Source organism: Ambystoma mexicanum, chromosome 5p (genome assembly GCF_040938575.1).
Source record: "Ambystoma mexicanum isolate Mex_15411 chromosome 5p, UKY_AmexF1_1, whole genome shotgun sequence".
Lineage (NCBI taxonomy): Eukaryota > Metazoa > Chordata > Amphibia > Caudata > Ambystomatidae > Ambystoma > Ambystoma mexicanum.
The window spans coordinates 402,439,018-402,445,017 of record NC_090930.1 but is presented as its reverse complement, the minus strand read 5'-3'; positions in this window follow the sequence as shown (position 1 = coordinate 402,445,017).

The following is a 6,000-nucleotide window of genomic DNA, read 5'->3' as shown; positions in this document are numbered from 1 at the left end:
GTTGAGTGTAAATAAGCCCCCAGTAACATGCAGAAGGGTGACAAATAATTGTGGTAGCAATGATAAAGTGTGTAGTTACCTGATGAGACTTCTGAAGGCGGGGTGGTGTTAAGGGAAGGGGTGGATAACGCTGATATTGTAGTTTTGATGACATCCTGACGTGAATAACAATGACATTGTACTTTTGATGAAATCCCAACATTTCTGTTTGTATTTTGCCTAGGCAAAAAACCAAGACAGTTGCGTGCCATGATTGGGGTAGATGTGTGCAATTTGCGGGTGACACTGATCAGTCAAGCAGATGCAATCTCAGAGAAAGCGAGTCACTGCAAGATGATATGTGAACTTTGAACCTGTCCTGCACTGCACTCAATGCTGCTAACATGCATGACGTATGAGGACATTTGTTCTGCAACCTGCGAAAGGTGTCCAACAGAGTAATAACTTTTGCTGAACTGGCATGGTGCAGACTTGGCTAGTTGTCAAACATTTGATGCTGCACATTCAAATGATTCAGTTGCTGGAAATAACCTGGTTGACATGTTTTGCCTTTCTTGTTTAAAGGACTGTGGACAATGGGTTGTGGACTGTAACATCATGCAACACAAACAGCTGTGTGACACAGCACTTGAATGCTAACACATTGAAAAATGGTTTTTAAATGCACTTTTTGAGATGAATCTGAAAAAACGAAATGTTTTGCTCTTCCAACTGAATTGCTTTAACCAGAGATGCTTTGCTTTTTTGAAGAAAAAAAAAACTTCTACGTTGTACGTAGCCAGGAAAATGATTTATGAATTGTTGGGGCAGCAGGATTATGCAAGCAGGAGTCTAATATATTTTGAGATAAAATGAGTGCGCACACCAAAGTCAGCTGTGCGTAGGTTAAGGTTCTTAATTGGAAGTAATGCTGCCAAGTGTGTGAGCTCTAATTTGAGATGGTAACCTTTGAAACACTGGATACTTTTACAGCCAGCCTTAAGGCAGGTAAATGAAACCATGACTGACTTGATACTTGATTTTATGACACAGTGTGTGACATGGTTTTTGTTAAACCAACCAGTTTCATGTTTTTGTGGGAACAGCTGTCTCCAGCACAATAATTCAAAGAGTCACCTTTTGATTGTAGACATGTAGAATAATTCCTTGGAAAAGCGCTACAAATGAGTATCCACATGGAATTGCTAGCGTACTGGCCTGGCACATTGTCGGGCATCTTTTGTCACTGACTCATATGACTGGTGCCTATGAAATCCTAGGCCCAAATGTTTCAGTGAATGGATCCAACAATTTGTTTGTTTTATGTTTTTTCTGACCAAGAACTGCAGCGAGTGTTCTCGCCAAGATTTTATGGACTATAAATTGACTAAATGCATTTCACACAATGGTGTGATGAAACAGCCACTGCCGAATGGTAGTATGGTGTTTGTATCTAAAACTAATATTGTATATGGTAGGCATCCCACTTGGAGAAGGGTATTCTCCAAGTCACACAAGGTAGAAACTGTGAACATGTTAGATTTTACATTAGTAAGGCAACATTTAAATTGTAGGCTGGTAATGCACACCTCTATTATTACAGTGATACACTTAGACATAGATTTATCACAAAGCAATGTTTCCTTAGTACTACCAAGCTGCTACAAATGGAGTCCATTTCTATGGCCCATCACTAGAGTGCGCGTAGCTAGGGAGCTAGATTCATTAATTGCGGGAGCAGCGGGGGGTAACAGGAGCTTTAAACGATTTTGACATAGAAACTGTGCGTAATAAGCTAGCCACTATGGGTTCTGATGCCAGCTCTGCTATAAAACTTCTGGCCTAGTGGGGCCCATTGATATGCCCAACACTGCTGCAAGTATTGGCCACCACCTTAGATGGCAGAATTTTAGGTATGAAGACATTTTTTCTGCCATAGGGCAGGTCAACAAGACTGCTAAATACACACGATGCATTTTATGGCAAACATTGTTAAATCAGCAGGTGTTGGCTTTTCACTCTGAGTGGGGGCGACCATCCTCAACACACTGGCACACAGAGCTACAGTTACCAGCAAGCATATGGATCAAATCGCTTGCTTTTGATTGCATGAATAACACATGTCATGCTTTAATGCAAATTAGTAGAATTGTTTTTATTTTGATAACCTGGTGCCCATAGGTTCACCTTGCTCATGAAATTAGATGGTTTTTGGTTGGGTTCCACATACATGGGGTAAGTGTCTAATCACACAGCCCATAGGCACGTTTGAATGCCCTTAGAGTGAAAGGCTGCCAGGTTTTAGAATTGGTAACCATACATAAATGCAATAGTGCATTGTAGATTAGACTACACTGGATTGCCTTGACATTCTAACTGCATGCTGCTTTTTAACTGACAACCAGTTATACAATAATTATTTAGGTATTTTTGTGTAGGCCAGGTTTTGGCTAGAGTAAATGTCCATGTTCACTTTGTGTAGGTATTTTTGTGTAGGCCAGGTTTTGGCAAGGGTATATGTCACTGTTCACTTTGTGTACATTTTTGTTTAGGTAGTGTTTTTACTAACCTTGCATGCCACGCTGACTAACCGCTAGAAGATAGTTTGCTTAAACCTCTTGCAAAGCCCCAAGGTCTTTATCACTGCACTACATACTATGTTGATGGGTATTAGCCAGCATTGTCGCACACACTTTGAATAGGGGTGGAGTGTAGTGATACACAAAATTGCAAATTTGCCAATCAGGGCTTTAGATGACAGCATTAGCCGCTGAAAGCCAATAGTTTATTCAAAGTATGTGCCAAAAATGCTGACAGTAGTCTGTTGTAGCACTTCCATTACGCAGTAGTGAGCTACAAGGAATATGCAGGCCTAGTAGGGGTGGTAGGTCACATTATGCATTGTAGATAGACAGGCAGGGCGAAGGCCCCAGCTCTGTAGCTAATACACATTATTGGAGTGTTTGGACCATTATGGCACCTATATAGCGCTTAGATAGCCAGTCTTAAGCGATATGAACACTAAGCTATGAGTGCATGCCTTTTAGAGCTTGCTCACATGGGGTTAATTCATCTCGGCTTTCTAACTGTAGCCCTGCATGGTTTCGTAAACTAATCTTCTTTTCTCTGGAAAGGCACTGATAAGACATTCCTGAGCTTTCGCGCAGATGGGCTCCAAGCAGGGAGGGGCACAGGAAAGGAGCACAGTGGAAATTCACAGAGTTGGGTTTTTCCATGAGCAAGTCTATATTTTGCACAGGGAAGGTTCTGGAACTGTGCGTCATGGACTGACAGCACGAGATTATAAAAATGCATGCCCACATGACTCAGGTGGGAGATCGATCTGTGGACTTGGTTCGAGCAAAATCGAGTGTCCGGAACCTGTTGCTCTGTCGGCACCCTGCAGTGCTGTCTTCTGAGCGGGGCTTGTTACAGCTAGCTTATGAGGGCCAGGGTCTCCCAGTGCTGATTGAAGGGGCGTAAGACTGTGTTTCTCTATGTTTCTCTAAGTTCTATGTTTCTCTATATTTTGCATTTCTCTAAGTTTGTGCTTTGTAATCTTCTCTAACTTGAATCCCAAGATGTTGCTGAAATTCACTGTTTAGAATAAATACTAAAACTTTTTGAAGGTGTCATTTGTCACTAGCATGAGTTCACTGCTCGGCACAATAGAACCTGTATTTTGGGCTGAATTGGGTAATTTTTGCTCCCAAGGGCTGGTCCCGAGGAAGATTTGCCCAATATCAAGACAGCTTCCTCATCAGGGCTCTGTGCGCCCTTTCCACAGCAAACCCCTGGGTCAACACTCCTCCGGTTATCTCTTGCAGCAGCATTGACTTGATGTACTCCGTAGGGTTGGGTCCCTCAGCGCCTTCAGGCAATCTCACAATCCGTATGTTATTCCTTCGGGCGCGTCCTTCTGCCTCCTCCGCCCTATTTTCCAAGTTGCCCACACGTTGTACTAGAGAATGGAGTTCAGATTTGTGGGCAGCACACGCCACCATATTCGGGGCCACCTCTTTCTCTAGGTCCCCTGTGCATTCTGCCAGTGCTCTAACGTCTTGCCGGAGGAGATTCACCTCCTCTTGTACTGCCCCGACCTTAAGCTCTAGTGCTGCCTTCAGCTCGTTCATGGCCAGTCCTAGTTTTGTTTCCCAAGCCACTTTTAGGTCAGCAATCGCAGTGAGGATCTCCTGATCCCTGCCCATGGTGTCTGTGCTTCCAGCGAGGGATTTGTCTTTGCTCCTGGCCCTTTCTACCCCTGGTGGCGTCCTGGCGTATTCCTCAAGCGTGGGTTGCTTGCCTTTCATTCTGGGCAGTTTGTTAGTCATCTCGGTACATCAGGGCAACGTGTGCAAGCGCTGCAAGGTGTGGCCGCTGGCCTTCGTTAGGTTAGGCTGTTTTTGGTGCTCGGGCCCGGGTGGGCTGAGCCAAGGGAACCCCCGAACTGCTAGATCTGCTCCCCGAGTGGTCTGTGTCCTCCCACGTAGTTGTACTTAGGCGTTTCAATACACTCGAACAGTGAGCACCTGCCACTGCATGTCTGACTCCGTGGGCCCACACTCCAGTTCTCATGTGTCTCTCCAAATGCGAGCACCGGCCCAGTGCATGTCAGCCGTGAGCCCTGCCAGATGATTGCAGAACTCTCCACCATGCGCCCCTCCTTGTGCTCCACCCTTTACCTCATGCGTGGGCTAGGGGGTGTCTCCTTCCCTTTGCCTCTGTGATCCCTCTTTGCGGTCCTTATGCAAAGGGGGCCCATTCGACAGTTTCCAGTGTCCACCGTGTCAATCTGCTTTCTGTAGGCATATCACTGATGGCTACATTCCCAGTGCTGATCCAAGCATGCCTGCAGGGCTAAACACGTCCTGTTTCGGATGTGCCTTGCTCTGTTACGCGATCGTCACCAATGAATCTGATACTCGCATGCTGCTTCACACGTCTTCCACTTTTTATTATGGTCCTATTACTCCGTGCTCCCCTCATCTCCAGCTGACATATTATTCAGCATCTTCCGACTCCTCCGGTATGTGTGTGTCATTGCCCACGGTGCTCCTGAGGCTTTGGCCCCCCTCCGGTGTGGGATCTCATCTCTTGTTCCAATGGGATGCTTCCAGCTGTTACATGTGCAGCCGCTCGCTCTGCATTAAGCTCCGGCTCGCTCCAGCCAGCCGGCTTTCATGCCTCCTTCTCTTCCAGAGTTTGTATGTATTCAACAATGTATTCCGTTCTCTTCACAACTGCGGCCTCAGCAGCTACAATAGGTCTTCATTTACCGCACTTCCCCCTCCGCTACTCGGGTCTTCTGATTCGTTGTTGAGTGCTCGTTCCATGTCACCCCAGCCGCTCGATACCTTGTGCCTTTGTCTCAATGTAGATTGGGCGCCATCTTTAGGGTCCTTTGTCCGGGTCCGCGTTCAGCTCTATGCTGTTTACACAGTTTGCTCACTCAGTTTCTCTTGATGTGCGCACCGATACCTGCTCCCCACATTCATATTGCTTTGAGTCTGCGTGTGGAGGTTTTCACCAGCATATTCGTGCCTTTTCGTTGTCGGATCAATTCCGGACCGCATGAGTCCACGGGATCCACGTCCTAGCTCATGACTCTTAAGCCACGCCCCCCCAACTTAACCATAACGTCCCTTTACCAAAGTTTTTTTACTCAATTTTACAGGTTTTCAGTAGAGCAACTTAACCATACCGTCCCTTTTGCAAAGTTGTTTTGTTAAAGATGATCGGTTTATAGTAGTGCCATGTTACCATAATATAAAGCAACTTCTGACTTATTTAAACACCTTGCGGAGAATACCACTTGACAATATGCTGGTGTACAGCACAGTAACGTGTCCCAGAATCGGTAAACACTTAATAGTAAGATGTTTGTCTCGTGGACAATGTGGAAACATATTTTATATTGATGTAGGAACGCCCACCTGCAACATTTGCCTTGCACAGCGCCAACACGTATTGGTAGTCAGCCATTAACAATGTAGTAAACATTTCATACTTTCAGCAAAAGTT